The following is a 27,055-nucleotide window of genomic DNA, read 5'->3' as shown; positions in this document are numbered from 1 at the left end:
GTTTTCTATGCAGAATCATAGCAATATTGGGAAATGTACTTAAGCAAAGAAAAAACAATTCATGGTATGGCTAACGTTGGATAGCAAACAGTCTGGAAAAGAAATTTCCTCCTGCAAAGATGAATGGTGTTGGAAACCTCTTCTGAATTATAGCCTCCAGAATGGATCATGAGTAGTAGTTTTTGATTTTTTTTTTTTTTTTTCCCAATCTAACATGTTGTTGAGCGAAGTTTAGACCCTTGGAACTAAAATCATCCCCAGGTGGGCTTGTTAACCAATTTCATTACAACTCAGAGTACTAGTGCAAAAATGTGTTTAGCATTGGCTAAATCAAGGAAAACAATGTTAAGCATGTCCCTCTTTTAAAATATTTCCTCTTAGGTCAAGTTTTTCCTAAACCTTTTACCATTTTTGTGGCCTCTCTGGACATTATCCACATCTTTCCTAAATTGTAGGGCCCAGAATTGGACACAGTATTCCAGGTGAGCCATCACAAGTGCCAAGCAGAAGAGGACAGTCACCTCCTGGGTGTTACATGCAACAATCCTGTTAAAACACCCCCAGATATTACTTATTCATAACTGCATCACATCGATTCATTTTCAGTTTGTGATCCATGTTAATCTTCATATCATCTGCAGTAATACTACTGCTTGGCCAGTTTTCTCTTACGTTAACTTTTTTTTTCTTTCCTAAGTGAGGTATGGTGCACTGGTTCTTATTGCATTTTGTCTTTTATTAATTGCAGACCAATTCTCTGATTTATCAAATTAGATTTGAATTATCCTGTTCTCCAAAGTTCTTGCAACCCCTTCCAGGTTGGTAGTGTACACAGTTTTTAGAAGCATACTCTCCATTCCATTATACAAGTCATTAATAAAAATTATTGAATACAGAATTTCCATCCTTTTGACAATGATTCATGTTCTGATGCCAACCCTCATATTTTTTTTATATACAGTACACGCCACATACGTGCACACTGGTGCTTTATGAAAATTACCTACCTCAATCTTTTTCCTTTCTGTGTTGTTTTTTTCACTGTGAATCTAATCTTGATTATAAGCTTTTCTGTGAAAAGTTGTTTTCATGTGTCTAGTTAAAAGGCTGTATATGCCCCTGGTGCTGTATGGAAATGATTAAAAAATAGTATTTTTATATCTAATTACAAGTCTATTTTTTAGCTATTAGTTGAATTTATATAATGTCTAGTCTTCTATTTTTATGGTAGTTTTTCTTTACAGTCTTTTTAGATAAGGCCGATTGCTTGAAGACTCTTATCAGTGTTTGTACTTTAATCTAGAGGCAATCAATCTGTTTGTAGTTTGTTTCATAAGAATTTCCAGTATTATTAAATTACAAGATGCTGTTTCAATTATGTAGTTTCCAGCCATGCTGGAATTCTCCTGTTAGTCCTACTTTGGCCACATATGCATTATGAAAATAACTTTTTCAACCCAGAAAATTTTCTACTAAAATACAACAGTGCTTCAGTATGTTGGAAAAAGGGAGGTGCTGGTAGCAATCTTTTTATCAGCATCCCAATTTTCACCCATTTGGGTGGTGCAAATTCTCTGAGCCAGAGATTCACAGGAAGTAGCAAACAATGCAATATAAAAGGGGCACCTGGTCCAATACTATATTTCAGCCCAAAGCCCCCACCAACAAGAACTGGCTATTCAGAGTTTTGCAGACAGAATTCACTTAGGCCCTGTTTCTTTTGTCCTTACTCAAATGAAATACATTTACGTGAGGGGGTCCTGGTGGGATAAAGATAACTGATTGTATGCACAAGCACTGTGAGTGGGGGGGGGGGGCGGGGGCAGAAACTTGATCTTCAGGGATCAAATGGTATACTCTGTTTGTATGGCACTTCTCCATACAGTATGCTTATTTTCACAGGCACAGAAGCCAGTCTATTATGCAGAGCATTCATTTGGCAGACCGAGGATCATCTCAAACAGAATAATTGTCGTCCTAGCTGGCCAGCAGTTTCTGATATCAGAGACTACTGACTCACAAAATGAAACATGCACTTAATCTGGTAATTTTAAAAATCTAAAGATGCCTCAATATAAGAAAACTGATGCTAGAGCTCATTCAAGATTCTCTAGTACATTGGCTATTCCTCCATGTAGTGATTAGTTACAGGAGGAGAGAACAGGATGGAAAAATTAAGGCATTTGTTTATATTTGTTATGCTATCCTGTGCAAAGAACACACAAACACTGCGATTCAGTTTCCTATTGTATTTGTGTCTTGCAGCTAATATGCCATAAAATGCTATAGGTAGGCGCTTTTATTCCTCCGTGGACTGAATAAAATTGTCACTTCTGTTGATATATTTTTGTTCTATTCACTTTAATAAACAGATTAGAACTGAAATTTGACATCTTCCCATGCTTACAAAGATCTATAACTAGTGCACACTTTCAAAACTGTTGGGTTCAAAAAATTAGTACATCATTAATTGAATGAATTATTAAATGATCTATGATGAGAAATGAAAATTTCTTCATGAAAATGCCCCAGCATCCTTCTTGTGTTGACTCAAGAGATTGTGATGTGCCTGATCCTTGAAAGAAGGAAACCCCAGGAATGCAGAGGGTGCAGTTAGGAAAGAATGACAGGGTGTTTGTATATGATTTGTGACAGAGAACTGGGTAGACAAGGCTGTGTATCCTATACCCATAGAGTTATTTCCTCTTGGAATGGACTGAAGCTCCTCTTTGGAGAACTGCACTATATGGTAGTAGGTAATTTTGTGCAAAAGAGGCAACCAGGCTAACATGCATTAAAATCAAGGAAAGACTTCCAGTGATGTCAATGAGGACTTTTGGATCATATCCTAAGAAGAGTTGAGGCCCTATCACTTTTCGGGATCATTCCATATGTTTTATTACCACAGAATAAAGCGTGGTCCTGTCATGTCCCCATGTAATTCATGTGCTGCTTTCAATCCAATAAAAATATATATATAAGATGGGCATTTTTGAGGTAGCAATCTTACCTAACTTCACAGTTCTAGAAAAGCCTTGGACAGGGATGATTAATGAGATCCGCGGTTCAGACTTGGCCCTTGAGAAGATAGTGAAGATCTCTGATAAACTAAGGTTAGGTGGCTGACTTTTGGGGCTATCAACACTACAAAAGAACTACTGCCTGTGACTTCAGTCACAATCTTCCTCCTAATGAATTCACCTTATCTTCTGAAGAATCAGTTGTGGGCATCTATGGAAGGGTTGTCTGCGTGATAGATTCATAGGAACAGAGAAGGAGAAACCAAGTATAGGCAAGTAGGTCTAAGTTGTTGAGGTCTTGTGTTGTGTAACAAATGGGAGTTGAGCAGAGGAATAGTGAATCACACAATGTTAGCAATAATGATTAAAAATTCTTGTTGCATATTGGAGTAAGATAGTGAATATAATCAAAATACCAGTGCCAGCTGACCACCTCCAAATGGTTTCCCAATTGATATATGTGCTTTCACTGATTTATTGTCATAGCTTTGTCAGTTCAGTGAATTTTAAGATGCAGTGAAATGATAACATGCAATCTGAAAAATATCTTGCAGAGAGGAGGAGCCTTGTAGTTTGTCTAGGAGCCAGGAGTTTTCCATCTATCTCCATGATCTTATTTTAACTGTTGTGCTGCTATGAAGTGTCTCATAAATAAATGTAATCCTTAGCAAATATCTTGAAAATGTGAGTGGTTGCCAAAAATATTTTGAGGTCAAGCTGACTATGCTTTCTAAAAGAGATAATGTAACTAGAAACATAGCTGTGTTCATTCAGTTGCAAGCAAAAGCATACTATGACTTGACATGCTCTGTACCTGTGCCAATGTTGAGTAAACATCTGAAGGTTCACAGGGTCAGTTGCTTATGCAAACTGTATTGAATGTGCAAAATTGAGCCATTCACATGCTATTTCAGTCATCCTTCTGGTCTTATTCTTCGTCCTCATCTCTTTGTACAGGACCCTCACTTGTGTTTATATCTGAGTTTAGATGGTAGGCTTTTTTTCCTTGTTTATGTGCGGCATCTGGCATACCATTGGGTTACCAGAAGTCCAAGATAATTTTGCTTTGGGTTCTTGTTAGAATTCAGAAATGCAGAAAAATATGTGTGATGGGTTGGGGAGTGGAGAAGGAATTAAAAGCTTATATGTTAAAACCAGTTTCTTATTTTAAATTTTTAACATAAGCGCAGCGTGTCTCAGGTAGCATGTGACCTGGTTAAGCCACTAGTTGGATTAGCTTCCAGGTTAGGAACTGAGTGGGAGTCTGATGTGAACACTGACCACTAAACTAGCTTGTCTTATGTGTGTGTATATGCATATATCTCCAATCAAAAGCTGTACAGCAATAATCGCAACAGACTCGTATTCAGTTAAAACTCCAGAGGCACCTGAAACCTTTGAAAAATCAGTCTTAGTTAGTGCAGCATTTTAGGAGAACCGTCTGTCCCCAGGCCCAGGCAGCCCTGGGGCAGAGTATTGGCTGATGCAATCCTCTTCAGCCTGCCTGCATTCGAAAATCTGACTGGCAGCTATTTGTTATGCTGCAGCTTTGAGGAACCCAGAGAGCAGTGAAGAGTACATTTTACCCTTGAATTGTACAGAGGACCATAAAATGAAGGACATGAATACAAGCTGCATGACTGCCAGTGGTTCAGAGTGTGTACTACGTGCTTTAGTAAGTGGTTATGCTGACCTGGCTGTTACACTGCCATTCTAGAACTATACTACACATTGTTTTTCTTATGATGCATTTGACAAAAAACATTCTGTCCTGATAAGTACAACATTGTGCTGTGTTGCATGGTCTCAAGGGGGTCCTGAAGTTCTGCTTGGTTTTTAATTTTCCAGAATTGTTCTGTAGCTCTACTTACCCTCCCCCTTCCCTGTTCCAGTCATTTCCCTCTTCCTGTTGACTTTGCAACACTGGTAGGGAGGAAGATTACACCCTCCCATTCTTCCTTGAGCTTGACATTTGCTATTGGGAATTGTGATAGCTACTCTGTTGTTCAGTGTCTTTTGGCAAGATTTGCTTTGAAATAACCAGTGTCAAGGGTGTGCATAATGTTTTGTTTGCATTTGCCATTCTGAGAACTTCTTTTTGTTCCCCTCTCTGAATAGAAATCTTCATATGTAAAGACTATGGCTATGTCTATACTTGCCCCATACCTCAAAGGGGGCATGGTAATCAGGCTGAACTTTTGAGAAGTAAAGGCCCTTCAAAGTAGTGTGGGTCCTTTTGAAGTTGCCACAGGGGAGAATTACCTAATGAAGTGCAGCATATTCATTGAAGAACTTCATTAGTAATCTCCCAGCAGCCTGATTACCACGCCCTCTTCGAAGAAGGGGGCAAGTGTAGACATAGCCTATGTAATTTAGCTCTTGCTCTATGTCCCCAATGACTGTGGTATCTGAATGCCTAACAATTCTTAATGTATGTATTCTCACAACATGCCTGTGAGGTAGGAAAGTACTATTTTCCTTACCATACAAAGGAGAAACTGAGCAACAGAGAAACTAAATAACTTGTCCCAGGTCACAACACCAGAAATCTGCTGACAACCAGCATCTTGAACCCATGTGTCCCTAGGCCAAGTCTAGTGTCATACCCACTGATGCTATTCTTCCCATTTCTTATGCCTTCTGTCCATACCCCTTGTCTCCTGAGGTACTGTTGGAGATATCGCATCTGCAGTTGGTCAACAGAGGCAAGCTAAATTTGATACAGAATAGCATTGTGCAGCTGGGGGGAAACTATCAATTTGCAGCTTCACCTAAGCAATGCACACAGTCTCTTGCCTAGAATGAATGTTGCCCTGGTGACTTCTCCGTGGTCTCTGAGAGAGTGTGTAACCTCTGTGCTTCCTAATTGACACCATAAAATGATATACAGGCTGTGCTTCAGACATTCGTCCCCAGCATTTCTTTGACAATAGGGCCAGGAGGTTGGTTTAAACTTTCTTTAAACTTCAATACAGAACTTCTTAAAAACTGAATATTTAGACCTACAAGCTATTGCTTTGGACTCCCTGTAGGCCCTCGCACAGAATTGTGGTTTTGAAGGCTCTGATAATGTGCCCTGCATATCGGGAGAGTATATATTTTTACACTGAAGAAATGTAGTTTTCTCCATTTTTTTTAAGTGCATTTTACAGTGTGCTGACCTCATTGATGTGTACTTAGGCTTTTTAACATCTAGCTACAGAAGCATGACTAACCGCTGTAGAGAGTGGGCACTTGCCATGGATTATTCGTGTAAAGTACTTCATTTACAGTGCTATTTTTGGGAGTTCCAAGGATGTTAGTTCTAATTCATGAAGAAGTTGCTAATGAAGCCTGGGATCAGTAGAGTAGAGGTGTGAAAGGCTCTGCTGTTGCTTTCTGTTTTCTTGAGGTTTTATATTTTTATTAAATGAGTGAAACCTGCATTTGAACCTGTGAGGAAAAACGATAATTTTAGTCTTCCTGAGATTGCTGAAATGGGACATATAACATTTCAAGAGGAGTTTGAATAATTGTAGTCTACAAAGGATATGAAATTTAATTGTCAGTAGGAACAGTATGTCCAATCCAACATCTTAAAGTCAATTCTGTGTCAGTAAAAGATGTGGTAACTTTTTAAAATTAACCAGTTCCAAAAAGCCAGACAGAGGATCTCCTAATTTTTGTTGGGGCTTTCCTAGAGGAATCAATGAAGGATATGACTTCTTTATGTACATTTAGTAAGATCTCAGACGCTTCCCTTTGTGTCATTGCTTTACTGTGGAATAAAATTCCTGATGGCACTGCCAAACTGTCTCTTGGCAGTAATGCAGTTCCTGTGCAATCAATGTTATGCTGTGGTAAATTAGTGTTACCTGGTTATGGAAGCATGATTCTTTATTCCCTACCTCCTCCACAACTTTCATTGATTTGAAAAACATACCATTGAATTGTGAGCCAAAAACACTGGAATGCTGTTGAATCATTAAACCGTTTAAATGGCATTAAAATTCCCAGGGTAGCAAAACTTAAAATACAAGTCACTTTTTAGGACTGAGATGGGAAACGATTTGTTAGATTATGCCATAAGGGATAGCTCGTGTCTCAGCTGGTATTCCTTTTTAAAAAAAAATTGGCACACTGACTTATTTTTCTTAAAACTCTCTTGTCAGAGGCTTATCATTGAAACTTTTTGCCATTTTTGACTTTTATTCAAATTTAACTTTGTGCTTAAGCTAATGTCCTTTTTTATTTTCACGATTTCTTTCTGTTTGGATGGAATTATTTTTCTGGAGATTTAAGCCAAACCTCCACGGATAACACTGAGTAAAGCCAATTCCCTTTTTATTTTGGTAGTAGACAGAAGTGTTTCACAGCTCATATGATTAAGCCCTAATATGTAACTTGAGACAATACAAGTTGTGAATGTTGATGTAATAATACCTAAGTGATTGACCTACTGCAGTGTTTCCTAAATGTGGTTGTGTGTCACCAGTGGTGTGGTGTATGAAAGGATTTCAAGGGGTATGCAGTAGAAAATAAATACTAAAAATCAGGCGATAAGCACCAGGGTGGCACTGGGAGAGACGGTATGCCGAAAAAGCTGAAGCCTTGAAAAGGGTACATGAAGGTTTGAATTTGGGAAACAGGCCTACTGCCATCTAGCAAGATTTGCCATTATTAAAATAGCTCACCCTATTGGGTATTTCTGCTTAATTGTAAACCTAAGCGAATGCTGCGAGTGAAGTGCTCCTTTCCTATTGGTTACTGCTGGCTTTTAAATTCTAGGAGAAGATCAGCACTGTTAACGGAATTCATGTGTCCATGGCAACACACTAAGTTTTGTAGCACCATAAAAAGGTAAACAAGTTTTGCTATACGTTTCTAATTCTGTGTTAAAATTTATAATAGGAACAATTGCTTCCGGTTGACCTTTTCCTGGCAGGTGGTCACCAACTAAGTCTCAACTTCTCCAGAAGTCCATTAACTACCAGGACATGTTTAACCAGAAGTCATTATTACTTAAATATTTATTCCTGAAAGTGTTACGGGAGTTTGAGCTACTTTCTAAAAGACTTTGCTGAACATTTACATTGAGAACAAGGTAAAATGATACGTTTGTTATTTTTAGTGCTGTTGGAGGGTGGGGTTTCACCCACGAAAGAAAAATGAAATACATAAGATAAAATGTATCTTTTATTTAAGACTTACTCAGGCACAGATAATATTGGCATATTCCTACTTTCCTTGGTTTGTAAAATCGATGTTCTGCATTTTAGAACTTGACTATACAGGAACTTAATGTAGTAAATTTCAGTGTTGGAGAGTAGTCAAAATTTATTGCATTCTCTAGGCCTTTAAGAATTGGAAATCAGCAGGTTTAAATTTTAAAATATGAAACCTCTAATCAAATTGAGGTATTAGCAGATATTAGTAAGCAACTAGATACAATAGTTGTTGTTTGCATTCCAAACATTTCACCTTGGCTCTTGGTTGCTAAAAAGACTCATGGATATGTCCAATATTTAAATGATATGCCCAACAACAAGTGCAGTGGGCTTTTATAGTCCTCCATTTTCAGCCTATTCAGTTAGCTTACTTTGAAGGCCTAGGTAGTGCCACTGAGAAGTGTAACCATCTCCGTCCATGCTGCTCTGAGCAGGTGGATGACCTACCCCATTATTTACTATATTGTAATTTGTATGACCCTTGCAATCAAAATGACTTCCTTGTTGTTTTTGTCCCATTTGCTGTCTTCTATGACTTTTCAGAAAATTGAACATTTGTTAGGAACTGACAATGTATCTGTGATCTAATTGGTTGCCCTGTTTGCATAGTCAGCTGCTAACTTAAGGAAAAGACATGTAGCATGCTGATACTATATGGTTTAATGGGTTTGTGTACTTGTAAATCTTTGTTTACATGTATATGTACTTTAAACTGAGTATTGTGTTCAGTTCTCAGGGAAGCCCTTTAAGAAAAGTGGAGATAAAGTGGACACCATCTCTAACCAGGGCAAATGTTGAGGGAGAAAATTAAGTTGCACCTTTCTTAAAAGATTGGTGGTCCAGCCTCCCTCTCTGCAGGTGCAGCTTAGGACCTCATTTTTGCAGCCACAATATAAATAGAAACTGCATGTTTTAGTAGATGTCTTTAATTACCCGATGTGCACTTGCAATTAGAGGCATTTCATGTTCATTTTACAGTAGCTGAGCATTCAGCGACACAAAGTACATAACGACAGACTGCTGTTTTGGAAGATGGGTGCAGCATTTTAGCTGCGTTGGTCCTGGGATATTACAGAGACAAGGTAGCTGACGTATCTTTTATTGGACCAACTTCTGCTGGTGAGAGAAATGGGTATTCCATCTTACACAGACCTGAAGAAGTGTGTATGCCTGGAATGCCTGTTTTCCCCCAACAACAGAAGCTGGTCCAATAAAAGATATTCCCTCATCCATCTTGTCTCCCAAATTTGGAACATGCATCCTAATATACCAGCTAGATATTTCTCTTAAGAAGTTTCCAGATGAAAGCAAGAAAAGATTTTTTTTAACTGCTACTACTTTCATACTTATGCATATAATATATCTTATTTAATGACTTAGTAAATATCTTTAATGGCATTAATGTTTCACTTTTTGCTGAGTAAACAGCTTTAAAAAAGTGGCTTTGTGACTTCTTGTACCAGAGAACACTTCCCAGTGCTTTTATTCTCTTGGTTTACATTTTCACTTACACATGTAATTAATAATTAGATTTGTAAACCTTTGAATGTCACATATATAGATATCGGAGGGGTAGCCGTGTTAGTCTGGATCTGTAACAGCGACGAAGGGTCCTGTGGCACCTTATAGACTAACTGAAAAGTTTTGAGCATGAGCTTTCGTGAGCACAGACTCACTTCATCAGATGCTGGCATGACCAGCATCTGATGAAGTGAGTCTGTGCTCACGAAAGCTCATGCTCAAAACTTTTCTGTTAGTCTATAAGGTGCCACAGGACCCTTCGTTGCTGTTACACATATAGATGTGCTCAAGGAAGGGGCAGGGGAGTAATCTATGGGAACACAGGGCCAGGTCCAAAGCTGGTAGACAGTGGGGTACATCAGCTGTTTGGTTTTGCAATTATCTCAGCAGTTATTCAAACTTTAGGGCTATATCTACACTTGCCCACTTCTTCAGGATGGGAAATTACTGTGGGAAATAAAGGCACTTTGAAGTAGCGCAGACACTTGAAGTTTGACACGTCGAAGTTGCCGCAGGGGAGAATTTGCCTAATGAAGTGCTGAATATGAATTGCAGCACATTAGTAATCTCCCACCACCCTGATTACCATGCCCCCTTCTTCAAGGGGGGCAAGTGTAGACATAGCCTAGATGAATAGTGGGAAGAAAGCAAAACTAAACATCAGAAACTATGTAATAACTTGGCTAAAATAGTGCATAAAACCATCTTTTCCTGACTTTTTTTAAAAGATGCTTGGCCAACCTGTTGCATTCAGCATATTCCTGGGTCTTTTCCAAAACTCAATCAGAAATAATAAAATAGCCTAGAATATCAGTAATGGAATGTAGAACCTGTTGACCTCGAGCAGTTCAACTGTAGCCTATCTGGTAAAATATGTTGCCCTGTGATATATCCTTTTACTGACAAATTAAGTACCTTTTGGTTTCAGCTTGGCCAATTCCTGGCAATAATGTGCATGCATCAGAAAAAACTCTACTTGATTTTGTTTAGCCCATGAGCAAAAATTACACCCTAGAATATAATGGAGAGGTTTGAACTACACTCAGACATAGACATGGTTCCTACTCTAGCAAGCAACAAAAAAGTAAATTTCAAGTCTTAGTATTCACATGTTCTAGTGTGAATAACATGAATACATTTTCAGCACATTTTTAATTTATTTCCATTATTAAAAATGAAGGTATAAATACATTAAGCAAGGCATTTTTATACATTTTTATAATGATGATCTCTGCCATTTACAGCCTATTTTTAGAGTAATCTTTAATCATGAAGAAATCAGGGTGGTGTTCTTGTTTTAAAATGTAGGTCATGGACTAAATAGCAGATTTTCTTGCTTGTATTTATACTATGCCACCCTTGCTTCTGGATTGACTTCAGAACTGGGGGCCAAGCTAGTCGCAGCTGCTCTCCAGCTGCCTAGCTCTGGTGGCGGCGCAGAAGTAAGGGTGATAAGACCGTGCTTTGTACAATGGACTGGTGACCCTTTTTGGATTAGGATCCCCAGTTTGAGGAACATGATCTACTTGTGCATCGTTCTGTACTACAGTATAGAATCAAAGCACACAAGACCAGATTTCGTGGCTCATGAGTTTGGTGTGGCCCTATCTCTTTCCCTTTCCATCCAGTACATAATAATGAAGTGAAAATGGTGCTAATCAGAAGCTGTACCGGGATTATTTAGGGTATGTCTACACGAGAGCAATCACTGACAGAAGTTACTGTCAGAAGATATCTTCTGACAAAACTTCTGTCAACAGATCATGGCCAGACTGCAAAGCGGATCACAAGAGCAGTCTATTCTGTCAGCCAGAGAGCAGCTGGACTGCCCAGCCACACTCTTGACTAAATGGCCAGCTGGAAGCACAGCAGACAGGGCTGCTCGGTGTCCCGGAAGCCCTGTCTGTCAACTGAAGGCTCCTCTGGAACGTCCAGACTGGCTTTCTGTCAACAAAATCTGTTGACGGAGGCATTTTGCCTCATGAGGAAAAGGTAGAACGCTGTTGATGGAAGTGCCGCATTCTGTCAATTTTACTGTTGACAGGATGCCTAGTGAATGTGGATGCTCTGCGGATTGCTTTCAACAAAACCCCAGTCTTGTCAGCTAAACTCTCAAGTGTAACTGGAGCATAAGTGTGTCATATCTTGCCAATACAAGAAGTCGTGAGCACATGCACATACACAAGATATGTGTCAGAGAGGTAGCCGTGTTAGTCTGTGTCTTCGAGAACAACAAGAAGTCCTGTGGCACCTTATAGACTAACAGATATTTTGGAGCATAAGCTTTCGTGGGCAAAGACCCGCTTCATCATCTGATCATCATCATCTGACTCATGCATCTGATGAAGCAGGTCTTTGCCCACGAAAGCTTATGCTCCAAAATATCTGTTAGTCTATAAGGTGCCACAAGACTTCTTGTTGTTCTCGAAGACACAGACTAACACGTCTACTTCTCTAATAAATATCTTGCCTATGTGCATGTGCTTGTGTCATTGTCATTTTCTTTGTTACACTTATGATTTTGCACTAAACCATGTTTGATATCTAAGCATTATTAATTTGTGTGGATAAACACAAGCTGGAAAGCATAGTGAAAAATATACAGCTTATTTCCCCATTGTTGCCTTTACGAGTCTGTAGATTATTTGTGCTGGAGTTTGTCTTTCAAATGGTGTGTCTTTGTTTTCAGTAATAACAGTAAAAGTGTCTCTCTGGTGGAGAACTACATAAAACATCTTAACTTTTATGTGAACAGTGAAGCAAAAGTGTCAATTTATCTAGTTACAGAACTAGAGGCAATCTCCTTAAGTGAATGTCAGTGCTAACATAATGGTAAGGAAAAAGAGTAAATGCAGTTATTTTGGAATAGTCACAAGCCATATCTGTCTTGCTTCTTCCTGTTAATACTGGGAATTGTATTTACTTATGTGCTTTCTTTTATGAACTATATATTTGCATTACAGGAAGGGAGGCTGGAATTTAATCCATCAAACCAGTCTTAATGCGGATGCTCCCAGAGCTGCCATATTTGATCCCTGGGAACCTTTTTGCTTTTCTGTACACTAAAACCCACTTGTATTTTTGAATTGATTGGGTCAGAGAGAAGTGTAAGATGAGGACTGGAGCTTTCACATTTCACATCATGTGAAACTGGAATAACTGTGCCATTTAATACTTCTGATCTCTTTAGAAATGGCCCAAAAGAATCTGTGAAACAGAAATTGATGCCCTCCATTTCCAAATGCGACCGTCTTTTTTAGGGTGTGTGGGTTGTTTGGTTTTTTTTTCTCTTAACTACAACTTGTGATTAGCTGAAAGCGTAAATATTACTGTTGTCTAGCAATGTCTGAAAAGTGAAAGAATTTCTTTAAGAATTTAGTGCCAATTACAGTTGAGAGAACTCATGGGATTATTGTAGTCCGTGTATTGTAAACAAAATCTGTGCATTAACACTACTGCTGTTCTCACATTACAGCTACTCCAATGCTGACAATGATACTCGTTGTTCCAGAGGAAAAAACATAGTTTTATTCCTATATGCTCCAGTTTACACAATGATATAGGTCTCTGTTCACACTAGGGGTATGTAAAATGAGACTGTTCTCAGATACTGTACTAATTTACTCTTGACTGGGTTAGTGTTTTTTTGTGGTTTTTAAAGAGCATCTTATGGGTGTTACAGTTTGTTTGTAAAAATTGCTTTTGAGATCTTTTTGGATGAAATTTTATGTCATGGTAAATCCTTGTAGATAATCTGTTCTTATTAACACAATAGTTAAATGAAAATTTAGTGTACTCTCATTGGGTTTTTAAGGATATCTTACTGCAGTTTAAGTTGATTTAATTTTATTCAACATTTGTTTTGCTAAGACAAAACTGTTAATGGTTAGATCAGAGGCCTTTGGAATGAGGAGCCCCAAATTCTGTCCTAATCTCTGCCATTCATTCATTGCAGAACCATGTGCAAGTCACTTAACTTCACTGTGCATCAATTTTTCTTTAACTGAAAACTGGAGTTAATGAAATCTAGCTTCTTTGGCTTTTTAGTACTATAGAAAGCAGTTACACTTGATGCATGTTTTTCAGTATCATTGCAATACAATCTATGTATTGCTTTAACCTTATTTTGCCATAGATGCACATGGTATCATGAACACCAGCAAACTGCCGCGTTGCATGCTGAAGGGTGGGCTATCCCATATCTGTCTCCAAAATCACAAAGGGAGATTGCTGTGTGCTTTGCCCAACTGGTGTCATGGGGTATTATATTAAGTGTGGGGCATGAATATACATCCTCAACAACATGAGTAGGCAAAAGCAATGGTCTGGCTGCAGTGCATGGCAGATAGTCCCAATCGAACTGTGGCTGGGAATGTGTGAAGGAGATCAATAGACAGGGCTGAGCTCAGACATTTTATGGATACATAGCAACAGCATGCTTCTGGCACATACCTGTTTAACTCTGGCAAATTAGCTGTGTCTACATGTGCCCCCTCCCTTTCAGAGGAGGCATGTTAATGAGGCACTTTGGATGATGCTAATGAGGCACCAACATGAATATGCAGCACCTCGTTAGCATAACAGTGGCTGCATGTGATTCGAAAGTGTCGCTTTCAGAATGCGCGCAGCCTGTATAGAAGGAGCCTTTTGAAAGGACCCCCTGTCTTGGAAAGCTCCTTCTCCCCATTTGGTTTTAGCTATTCCAAAATAGCTTATTTCGAAATAATGCTAGTGTGCATTATTTAGCTATTTCTAAATACAGAGTCTAAACACACAGGCCACTTCCTTTGGAAGTGACATGCTAATACAGGGAGCAAAAGATGCTAATGAGGCATGGATGCAAATTCCCCATACCTCATTAGCATAACATCACATGATTTGGAGTCCAGAAGACGTTCTTCCGGACTCCAAAACACCGTGTAGAAGCACGGCCACTGGGGGGGCTTCTGGAAGGAGGTCCTTCTTCCAGAGGCCCCTTCTTCCCAGCCTGACACATACCACTCCTGCCAGCCCCCCAGCCCCAACCTGCCACAGCCTGAAACCCTGCTGGCCCCACGGCCTCAACCTGCCACAGCCTGATCCCCCATCCCTCCGCTGGTCCCACAGACCCAACCCCCTGCAGCCTGAGCCCTGGTCCCACAGCCCCAAACTGCATAAGCCTGACCCCTCCCCCACCAGCCCACACACCCAACCTGCAGCAGCCTGAACCTCTTGCCCCATGGACCCAACCCACCGCAGCCTTAACACCCCCCCGTCCACCCCACAGACCCAACCCACTACCAGGTTTTAACCCTCCCTCCTGCTCATGGCCCCAAACTGCCCCCAGCCTTTAACCCTCCCAAACCTAAGGTTCATTTACCTTTCAAGAGCAGCGCCACCTGCTGCCACTCTTCCACTGAGTTAGGAGCCCTAGGAACCAATGAGAGACTTATGTGTATTTTAATGGGAATTTAGTGTCCCTATTATGAGTTTTTGCCTACAAGCAGAAAGTTGGGAACCAATTGTGCTCATATAGCGAGGGATGAGTGTAGAACTATTGGACACACTATGGCTTATTTCAAAATAGGCACCATTCCCTGTCTTACCAGCACCTATGTCGAAATAGGCGCTATTCCTCATGAAATGAGGTTTACCAATTTCTAAATAAGACAGCCACTGTTAGAAATTCATTTTGAAATAGACTTTGCATCATGTAGACACTAGGTTTAGTTATTTTGAAATAGCAGCTGTTATTTTGAAATAACTTTGCTGTGTAGAAATACCCTTAGAGAAAAAACTGATGGGTCTTTAACAACACGGAGGCCATGCATACAGTAACAGAATATGGGTGTGGGCTGGGGGGGAGGAGTGCCTTGCCCATACCCTAAGCAAAGTTTGATAATGCAAGAAGGATTCAGACTGCCATGAGCCTCTTGGTTGCTGTGAGTGAGCGAGTGCGCTAGTGTATTTCTATTCCCCACTCAGCCACCCAGTAAGTGTCTTCTCTGTACATGAATTACAGTGCCACTCATAGCTTTTCCCAACTTCAGCAGCATGAAACTGACATGATCCCTGAAGTCTTTGCTGCTGGCTGTTGGTTCTGACTAGCAAAATTGAAAGTCCTGTTAATTTCATCCTGCTGTAGTTTGGCAAAGCAAAGGGCAGCCTCATAGCACTGGATTTGTGTCTTTTTTCTTTTTTTTAATGTTCCGGAAGTGACAACCATGAAACTGAATTTTAGTTCAAATAAGATCTTAGTCTTTTGATACTTTAAAGTTTTAAATTATTGGCTCCTGGTTTCCAAAAAAGAGACTTTTCATCTCTCATTTATCTAATTTGAAAAGGGTGTAGTGTAGTTTTAACTGTTTTTTTATGTAGAGTAATGTGATTACACTTTGGAAGTTTGGTCATAATGAGCACTTTGCTAAGATGCTTTGAACAAACAGCAGGGAGGATTGGGAAATCCTCTGGTTTTTTGAAGTGAGCAGATTTCTGCAAAACAGCTTCACAACACCAAAAACATTTTGCCTCTTGGTAGTGATATCTGTATTTATTGCATTTCTTATAGTGAAGTACCTAATACATACCTAGTGGATTATTGTGTTTTTATTTTTCCTCCCCCACCCCCACTCTCTTAGATTGTGGGGCAGCTTTCTGGATGTGTGTGGGTGAGAAAAGGATTACTTTTGTAGTCTCAAGTTCAGGGGTGTCCTTTGTAAAAGTACACTTGCATCATTGATTGCTGGACTCCCTCCCAAATCATCATTTACGAATGTTTTCTCAGAGGTTGCATAGTGTTACAGAGGAATATGTTGATCTTAATATTTGTTCTTCTTTGTACTTTTGTTGGCAGTGCAGGTATACTGTTTGGATTGTGTAATAATTCTCTTCTCTGCCTGGCCCAGTAACAGAAATTTAACAGGCATTGGTTTGGATTTATCCAAATATGTGGTAAAGATGAGACAGATCCATTTACTTATCTTTTTTCTACAACTTTTCCATTGCAAGGTCAACATAATAGGATCTATTCATATGATTAGATAGAAAGTTAAGGAGCCAGCTTTATTGTGTGACAGCAGATAAAATTTCAGTATTTCTGTCTGGATCATTTGTTCTAGCACTCTGAAAATTGGTATAGCAAGCAATCTTTCTTTCCCAGCCATAAATTTGGGAGATTATTGTTACAAAGATCCTGTAAGGAAGCAATTTGCTGTGAGGAGGCAAAGTGTGTGGTGGTGGTAGTTGATGGAAAACTGGATTTGCAGAAGAAGTAGGTCTCTAAGGGCAGAATGTGGCATTTGATTTGATTGAGCCTTCCTCCTACCCACCCCTGTCTTTGTGGAGATATTTTTGAATGAGTCATTTTGAGGGGCTAGCGCTCATACTGAGTTACAATTAATAACTAACCTGCAGCCATAGCCAAAAAGATATCGATCCAAAGTGATGAATTGGCATCACAGGCACTGTAATTTTAGGTAAAAATTGTCTGGTCTTCTGAGTTTAAACTAGACAGAATCTGTTAGGAGGGAGAATTTCAATTAATACTTGTTTTGACCTTCTTTGACAATCTCTGCCATTGTCTTCATTTATAGGAAACTGATTATCTTGAAGCTGACTTCTAACAGCTTTTTCTAGAGCACAACTTAACCAGATGTACGTCTTCAGATAAACTGAATCACTGTGGAACATAGCAGTTTTATTTATATCCCTATTAATAAGCCTTAGCATGAGTACACGTGTTTATAAGAGGTACTTGTGCACAGCTCCAGTTCAACCCCCTGTGCGCAGCTCAAGCTCACTACCCACACATGGCCCTGGTTCAGCTTCCCCCCTCCCCCAGTTCAAAACCCCATGCGTGGTTCCTGTTCCATCCTCTCACCCCAGTTCAGCCTCCTCATGCGTGGTGCCATTTCAACCCACACTCCCACCATGGTCCTAACCCCCAGTGCGTGGCTCTGGTTCTACCCGCCCAGGCCCAGGCCCCGGTTCAAACCTCCCGTGGCCTGGCTTACTACCCCCACCCGAGTCTTTGGCTCAGCCCCCCTGCTCCCACTCCATGCATGGCTCCAGCTGAACTCCACCCCCATCCCCTTGCAGCACTAACCCACCTCAGGCTTAACCCCCCCACCCCCCTCCCCTGTCCAGTCTTAACCCTCTCCAACTGCCGCCACCCTCCCCCCACACCACCTCCCCAGGACTTTCAAAAGGAGCTTCAGGTGCTCCTGCTCCTTCCCCAGCTGCAGTATGTGCATCCCTCCAGGGAAAAGGCTGTCCCCTACTTAAGCGAAATTCGGGTTATGCCAGGGTTCCTGGGGATGGAACTCTCACGTAAATCGAGGGTCTGGTGTACAGCAGTATAACTAATTGTTTTATTGTGATGAGTACCCATAATGGACAAATTCAAGGCATAGCTTCACAGAAAATATTCTGAAAATCCAGCCTGAGTCAATAAGGTAAGCTTCCTATTGATAGCATGGATCCAAGGTATTTTGATAGCTATGTTTGCTCGTAAGTAGGAGGAAAGTTTTGGTTCTGTAGGCAGTTTATTTGTAATTTGTCAGGGGAAAACAAGTTTTTGGAGAGGAAGCCCCTTTTCATTCTTTGTATAAATATACGTAAAAAAAGTTTATGCTTGAAGCTTCAGTGCTTGAAATCATTAAAAATTGGTGTGCAACTCAGGATGCAGACTTACTGTACCATGAATACATTTCAGAAGCAGAATGAAAGTTTCTTACCTCCTGCATTTGCCCTTTTCAGGAGATGGGGAAAATACGGAATTTTGGCAATGAGAAGGTGTATAATGATATTTACACTAGACAAAAATATTAACAGAAGAACAAACTGATATTTAAACAGTAACTAAACTGTTCATTAGAAATACAAAAACAAACCTGCTGTTTATACTTGAGCTGCTGAGGAAAATGGAAAATCAATGTATATTTCACAAATTCATATATTGACAGCATAATGCCTAGAATAAACCAATAAGTTGCAACAATATCAGTCTTTTTTTTTTCATGTAATTATATTGTTTCTACTCCTACTAGTGTTCCATTTTTGACACCAGTGTTGCCACTCTGCCAAACAACAGCAGATGTTTGGGGCCTCGCAAGCTCGTTTACCAGTGGATGAGAAATAAGCAGTCTGGTTAGGGGTTATTTTTAGCTAAAGTGAAAGTTCACATCTACCTCATTTGTGATAATTCAGCCCCCACAATGGACTTCTGTAGAGCGTTTATGAATAGAAGGAGGAGCAATGTGATGCAAATTTGAAATTACACAGTGTTCTTTGTAGTATAATTACTTTTTACTAATCAGCCAAACAATACACAAAGAACAGTCTCGTCAACCATAGCGAGACACCAGTGCAGAATGTGTAACATCCCACTGTTCACACCATGGTTGTGTTCATCTTCACCAACCCTGGTTGTCATACAGGTTTCACCCAACCCCCACCAAGGCGTGCAGGCCAGCACATGTTATTAAAACTATGTTTATGATAGCACCCTCTGGAGTTCATACATATTTATGAAGGTTTTAACTCCTTTTCCCTATTCGAAGATCCACACCCCACAGCGTTTAGGGTGTACTATTTTTCATAGGGTAACTCATTAGTTCCTCTTTTATTGATTAACATTTATGTTCTCCCCTTGTCACCATATAACAGGCAATTGCCTCAAGGAAGTGTGAACATGGACCGTTGCTAGCCAAGGTGACTCTTGTGGTGTCCACTGGTCACACACAGACGCAATTATCCAAAGCTCAGCAGTTACCTTCAGAACCGTGGCATATCACAAACATATACACAAACTCAGCAAGTTGATAATTTACCTACTTACTGTAACTTATCTGAAGTCCTAAGACCTATGTAGGCTACACTGAATGCTTTTCTTAGGTTGAGGGCCCTATGTTACAACACGAATTAATACTTATATTTAGGCTATAAATGTGAAATATACCTGACCCCTTTTATCCTTGGTCCGAGAGTCCTGATATGTGCCTACTGTAATATGGTAGAAGTTGCATATTAAGAGTAGTATCAAACATGGGGGCGTTATGTTGAATCATATACCAGTTTTAAGGTTCATAACTCAATACATGCTTAAACAAGGCTAATGGACCTATTAGGTGCCTGTTACTCCCATCTGAGGTTCATTCTGTTGTCTGTAATGGCTCCCTGGTTTTCCTGTTTACTGCACTATTATACCTTCTTCCCCAGCAAAAGTCTGTAGTGATTCACCTTTTTGGAATTTCTGCATTATAGATTCACTCAGCTTCCTTAATAGCGGCAGCTTCTCTGTGCTTTCATGACAGCTGTCCCATTCGCTGCCGTGAGAGCCTCTCCTTAGCCCCTATAGTCTAGGGCAGAGGTCAGCAACCTTTCCAGGGTGGAGTGCCAAAATTTGACCTTTTGACCTCCAACGTACAGTCCAAGTGCCAGTGACACTTCATTACTATATAAATTAAGATGCAGCACTTTACTGTGTAGGTGGTGATTGGTAGCATTAGCTGGTATTTTGTTAATCCACAGGCATTGTGGGTTTGAGCAAGCTCCAGTCTTGTGTGCCGATGAAAAACCCTTGCACCTGTGCTGAAGGTTGCTGACCTCTGGCCTAGGGTAACCTAAACAAGAATCCTTTTTTGCAAGTTCCACCGTTGCTAGTTTTGGTGGATCCCCTTTGACTTTTCTTCCTTTTTTGCAAAAATCTTGGCATAACCTCTTCATTACCCTTCTGGCTTCCAATGATGTTTGTTTTTTTTAAGTCAACCTTATTCTGTAGAATCTGCTGCTACCACCTGTCTTTAAGGAAACTTTCCCAGCCAACCATCTCACTGGGCTTAATGTTTAAAATTTTCTTTAGTTGCCTTTTTTTTTTTCTTTCTGTCTTTTTTTCTACTTCCACCTTCATTTACTATTACACCATACCAAAGTTTTAGACTTTGGAAGTCTTCTTGACTGTGTATTAAATTCCAACACCAGGAAGTGCATGTTAAAAAGAAAAAAAGGGGGGGGAAGACAAACAGTTTTGTAATGAGCCTTCTTGTTAATGCATAACAATCCTGCCTGCCCCCAACCCAAGTCTACTTCTGCCAGGCATCTGCTTCCACCTCCTTCTCTTTCCCACATGCCAACCACATCCCTACTTCTAGAAAACATGCTGAATTGTTTTACAGTTGGGCTTACCTGGAGAAATCTGACCCTCCCAGAGCCAGTCAGCATCTCATCTCCTATCATTCAGGCAAACTGACAGGATGTTTAACTTCTACTGCTGGTACATGATTTGTTATCTGCTGTTTGGATCTAAGTAATTTGTAAGAGAGAGAGGTTTCCTTTGATGTCTGTAAATGCCTCCACAGGCTGTGAAAGGTGTTGTATCTCTTTTCCCAAATAGGAACAGCAAGCAATATAACTGTTAATGAAAAACCAGCATGAAAACCTACAGGTTTTGCATTTAATGAATGCTGCCTTGTGAATGAAAATAGGTTCACATACAGCCTTGAATTTCAACATTTATTGGACATCTCAGCCTGTACCTTTTTAGGACAAAATAACTATCCCCCTACGGGCTGAATGTGTAGTCATCGATTTGTAACTTGATATGATTGCATTCTTCTTGTTTAGCTTGTTATTTTCAACAGAATGTGCTACATTGTTACAGTCTCTCTGTCATACTCGTGTGGGTCATCTCCATATTTAATCTGTATACCTAGCATTGATGGATAATTTAGAGGAAGGCAGTTTATCTTGTCATAATATAGTAACTTAATACAGAAAATAGACAGGAATATGCTGTACTTGATGTCAGTGATTTGAAGCAGGTCTTGGCCCACAAAAGCTTATGCTCCAAAATATCTATTAGCCTATAAGGTGCCACAGGACTTCTTGGTGTTGTACTACAAAACTGTGTTCAAATGCCTTTGTTTCTCTTCTGTCATTTGGTTTCTCTAAACATGTAATTCAGTGGGGTCTGAAACAAAATTTAGTGATCACCACAGCACCTACCTCCCTCAACCAGGCACCCTCCCCTTCTCTCTCCTCCCCACTAGACACCCTTCCTCTTCTCTTACCCCCCGCCCCCCACAAACTGCCGGTGACTCTCAGGAGCCACCCTGCTGCAGGAGGAGCTGCTGTCACTATGTGCTTGTCCTACCAAGTGATGGGGCACATTTGTGGAGGGTGCTCCACATGTGCAGCTCCTATGAGCTGCTTCACCACACCATGCTGCCACACCACAGGCGGCAAACGGACAGTATTGGACATTGCAGATGTAATTGGTTTGCATGCAGTCAAAGCAGAAGTGTTAGCATCAAACCTACAAAGCCTGCTTAGACATCTTAGCAGAATTAATTTGTTTGCCTTCACTTAGAGGTTTGGAACATGAAGGTATGGCAATAAAGTCTCAAACTTCCATTAGTGTTTCTTCCCCACCTGAATTGTATAGATATGCAAAGTATTGTTTTAAACTGCCTTGCATGGTGACAAGTATCAGAGAGGTAGCTGTGTTAGTCTGTAGCTTCGACAACAGCAAGAAGTCTTGTGGCACCTTATAGACTAACAGATATTTTGGAGCATAAGCTTTCATGGGCGAAGATGCATCTGATGAAGCGGGTCTTTGCCCACGAAAGCTTATGCTCCAAAATATCTGTTAGTCTATAAGGTGCCACAAGACTTCTTGTTGCTTTAAACTGCATCTTTCTTTACGACTTGTAGTGAGCAATTCTCTTCCCAAGGAATAGCAGTTCCACTTGGAGTTGAAATTCTGCTGAGACTTTAGGAAGTCCTTGGTCATGACTATCTTTTTCTTTACTGTATCTACTGTCCAAAAAGTGGATATCTATACAATGTCCTGGTTCCACAACCTCAAATTGCCTATTGTGCTACTATGCTTTCTTACATGTCCAAAAATCCAACCCTCATACCTACAGCTTTCCCTAGCATCTTCCTCAGTTCAGTTGTGTCTTTTCAGTACAATAGTTCTTTGAATGTTAAAAGCAGACAATGATGAGACAAGTAAAAATACACTAATAAATATTAAGATAAAGAACATAAGGGATACTGCATTAGGCTCTATTTTTTCACGCATGGATCATGAGCTGCAGTGACCATGAGATCATAGGTTTCAGGATCCGGACAAAAGGAAGAAAGGTGACCAGAAACATACAGACCCTTGATTTCAGCAGAGCAGACTTCAATTCCCTGAGAACGGATGAGCAGGATCCCTTGGGAAATGAGGGTGAAGGGGAAAAGAGTTGAAGAGAACTGGCAGTATTTTAAAGAAGTCTTACTGAAGGCACAGGAACAAACCATCCCACTGCATAGTAAGAAATGCAAACATGGTAGGCAACCAGCTTGGCTTAACAGGGAAACACTTAGTCAGCTTAAATTCAAAAATGATGCATACAAGAAATGGAAATGTGGACAGTTGACTAAGGAGGAGTATAAACATACGGCTGGAGAATGCCGGGCAGTAATCGGGAAAGCAAAAACACAATTGGAACTGCAGCTGGCAAGGGATGTGAAGAGTAACAAGAAGGGTTTTTACGGGCATGTGAACAATAAACAGGTTATCAGAGAAGGTGTGGGCCTGTTTACTGGATGAGGGAGGTAACCTAGTGACAGATGATGCAGGAAAAGCTAAAGTACTCAATGTTTTTTTGCCTCAGTCTTCATGGACAAAGTCAACTTCCACATGACGGTCCTAGACAATGCAGTATAGGAAGGTGGAGGGCAGCAATCTGTGGGGAAGGAACAAGTTCTGAGCTATCTAAAAAAACTAGATGTGCACAAGTCCATGGGTCTGGCTCTAATGCACCCGAGGGTACTAAGGGAATTGGCAGAGGTCCTTGCTGAACCTTTGGCCATTATCCTTGAAGACTCTTGAAGATCAGGGGAGATACCCGATGACTGGAAGAAGGCAAACGTGGTGCCCATCTTTAAAAAAGGAAAGAAGGACAATCCAGGGAACTATAGACCCGTCAGCCTTATCTCAATCCCTGGGAAAATAATGGAGGGAATCCTCAAGGAATCCATTTTGGAGCACTTGGAAGAGGGGAAGGTGATCAAAAGTAGCCAACATGGATTCACCAGGGGCAAGTCCTGCCTGACCAATCTGATTAGCTTATGATGAGGTAGCAAGCTCTGTGGACATGGGGAAGTCAGTGGATGTGATATACCTTGACTTCAGCAGGGCTTTTGATACGGTCTCCCATAACATTCTTGTCCATAAAGTAAGGAAATATGGATTGGATCCTTGGACTAGAAGATGGATAGAAAGCTGGCTTGATGGTCGGGCCCAATGGATAGTGGTCAGTGGCTCAATATCTGGATGGCGGTCTGTTTCAAGCAGAGTGGCACAAGGCTCGGTTCTGGGGCCAGTGTTGTTCAACATCTTTATTAATGACCTGGATGAGGGACTGGATTGCACCCTCAGGAAGTTTGCAGAAGACATAAAACTAGGGAGAGAGGTAGATACGTTGGAGGGTAGAGAGAGACTCCAGAGTGACCTGGATAAATTAGAGGACTGAACCAAAAGAAATCTGATGCGGTTCAACAAGGAGAAGTGTAGAGTCCTGCACCTGGGGTGGAAGAATCCCAAGCATTGTTACAGGCTGGGGACCAACTGGCTCAGCAGCAGTACAATGGAAAGGGACCTTGGGGTTGTCATAGATGAAAGGCTGGATATGAGTAAACAGTGTGCCCTTGTAGCCAAGAAGGCTAATGGCATATTGGGGTGCATCAGGAGGAGCATTTCGAGCAGATATAGAGAAGTAGTTACTCCCCTCTGTTCGGCACTGGTGAGACCACCTCTTGAATATTGTGTCCAGTTTTGGGCCCCGCCCTCCCAGCATAAAAATGATGTGGAGTTGCTGGAGGAGGTTCAGCGGAGGGCAACAAAAATGATTAAGGGTCTGGAGCACAAGACCTATGAGGATAGGCTGAGAGATTTGGGCTTGTTTAGTTTACAGAAGAGAAGACTTAGGAGTGATTTAATAGTAGCCTTCAACTTACTGCAGGGAAGCTCTAAAGAGGAGGGTGAGAAACTGTTCTCAGTGGTGTCAGATGGCAGAACAAGGAGTAATGGTCTGAAGTTGAAGAGGGAGAGGTGTAGGTTAGATATTAGGAAAAACTAGTTCACCAGGAGGGTGGTGAACCATTAGAATGCATCGCCTAGAGAGGTGGTGGATTCTCCATCCTTTGAGGTTTTTAAGTCCCAGCTGGACAAGGTCCTGGCTGGGATGACTTAATGGGGTTTGATCCTGCTTGAAGCAGGGGGCTGGACTAGATGACCTCCTGAGGTCCCTTCCAGCCCTGTGATTCTGTGATCACGTGTGTGTGTGTGTGTGTGTGTGTGTGTGTGTGTGTGATTTCTCCACTTTATGATCTAAATGGTGTTTGCACAGAATTCTTGCATCTGCTTTGTCAAATTACTATAGAATCCAAGTACCTTAACTCTGGCTTTTATCTCAGCTTGCTGCATGTGATACAGGACCCTGCACACCTGTTTCTCTTGGAGAGGGGGAGTAGGAGATGCTACCAGTTACTTCCCCCATTCACAAGTTTTCTGTCAGGCACTTCAAACACTGAGGTACTGATATACTTAAACAGCATATGGTGCTGTATGTCTGCCATTTATCAAAAAGCAATCAGTGATCTCATATTTAATGCTATATGTGCAAAACAGATGTAAGAGTAAACGTGTGCCAAATTTTTTCTCTGGGAGTTTGAGTATGGGTGAGATGGCCTATATTATACAGCTGGTCAGACAAGATGATCGCAATGGTCCCTTCTGGTGACTCATGAATGTGTATTACCTGATCTGGGGCTTCAGTAGCAATTCAATTATGTAGCACAGACTGTTATCAGTGGTACTACTTGTTATTGCATTGAAGTAGGGTTTTATAGACTAGCACTAACTAAAGCTTTTGTAAGGAATTCTTGGTTCCAAATTACAAAATGTTGTATGTAGCTACTAAATATGAGCCACTTCACCAATTGTAAAGTATGATGAGTCTCTGCAACAGGTTGCTAGAAGTTAAGAATATCCTATCTAAAAGAAATGGCAAGGGGAATTTAGAAAGACATAATGTGATTCTCCAAGTGGCATTTGTCTAGAACAGTTTATTAACACCAGAACTGCTTGAAAAGTACTGAGGAAATAATAGATTCATTAGACTTTCTTCAGTTTTGGGGCCATGATGCTATTGTGAAATATTATCAATTTTACTTAAATTATTGAGGTGTTTGAAGGCACTTATTGAACAGCCAGCATTAACAATGGAACACCTTTTGATGATTTGCCAGGTGACTGGGATGGCACTTTATGACTTGAAATTGGCCTTGCAGAATGCCTGTTTTGGATGAGCCATCCTATATAATCAGGGTACATGGTTAATAGTAAATTCACTGAGACTTTGTGTGGGAGTCAGTGGATTTGGAGGCTTGGTTCCCTTGAGGTCAGCTGTTTTGAACAGACCTTTTTGTTTTTCAGGTCAGCATTATAATGTAATTTAAGGTTGCATGTCAGGTATCATTGCTTCAGTACTATAGGTGCAGGTTGATTTGATGGCAGGAGGGAGGAGGCTATAGAAGGACTGGCCTTCAATTTATCATTCAGGGACCTGTCAAATTCTATAGTTGTAGTCCAATATAAAGGTGCATTATCGCCTTTAAAGCATGGTGGGCAAATAAATACCAAATGATTCAAACAAGTCCTTTCTCATGAATACAGCTGATAATGGCCTGAGGATTGGCATTTATTTTATTTTTCCCTGATCTGAAACTTGGAATTTAGTGAATTTTGAAATTTTCTCATTTATATACTTGGTCAAAAAGTGCCTAGGGAGGAGGGATTTTTTTAATCACTGTTTTTCCTTCTTATTTCCTCCACTTTGAAAAGGGGAAATCTGACAAAACTTACTAGTTCTGTTTCTGAATTCAGTTTTTCTGTCTTGTATATCCACTTCAAATCCTAAATTCAGTTCAGTACGGCACAAATTAAATGGATTAAAAACTGGCTAAATTGATAGGTCTCAATGTCATTGTAAATGGGAAAACAGGTATGTTTCCTGTGGGGTCCCGCAGGGTCAGTTCTTGGTCCTGTGCTACTTTATTCTTTCTTCTTGGTCTTTGATAAAAATGTAGTCACCACTGATGAAGTTCAGTTGACACAAAATAGGGAGGAGAGTGGGTCACTGATTCAGAGCAAACTGGACACGATCAAAGTGCCTTTTAATATGACTAACTGTAAATGTGTACCTCTAGAGACAAAGAAAGTAAGCCAGGCTTCTATAATGAAGTACTGTGCTCTGGGGAGCATTTATTTTGCAA

The 27,055-nt window shown here is 40.5% G+C and overlaps 1 protein-coding gene and 1 long non-coding RNA gene across 10 annotated transcripts in view; one reads left to right on the top strand and one right to left on the bottom strand.

The window, feature by feature from the left end:
* RASSF8 (Ras association domain family member 8) overlaps nucleotides 1-27,055 on the top strand; it is a 130,545-nt gene that overhangs the window by 39,316 nt on the left and 64,174 nt on the right. For 2 of the 9 annotated variants that reach the window (XM_075004492.1, XM_075004473.1), the window contains one exon: nucleotides 7,788-7,859. The exons of the other annotated variants lie outside the window; for them this stretch is intronic. The gene's annotated coding sequence lies outside the window, so the exon portion shown is untranslated. The remainder of the gene's footprint in view (nucleotides 1-7,787; nucleotides 7,860-27,055) is intronic. 9 annotated transcript variants of the gene reach the window in all.
* Nucleotides 1-27,055, bottom strand: part of LOC142018581 (uncharacterized) — a 69,022-nt gene that overhangs the window by 18,970 nt on the left and 22,997 nt on the right. The window lies entirely within an intron of this gene.

This window comes from Carettochelys insculpta, chromosome 1 (assembly GCF_033958435.1).
Source record: "Carettochelys insculpta isolate YL-2023 chromosome 1, ASM3395843v1, whole genome shotgun sequence".
NCBI classification, from domain to species: domain Eukaryota; kingdom Metazoa; phylum Chordata; order Testudines; family Carettochelyidae; genus Carettochelys; species Carettochelys insculpta.
Note: the sequence above shows the minus strand (reverse complement) of the source record. Positions and strands in the feature narration are given on the sequence as shown.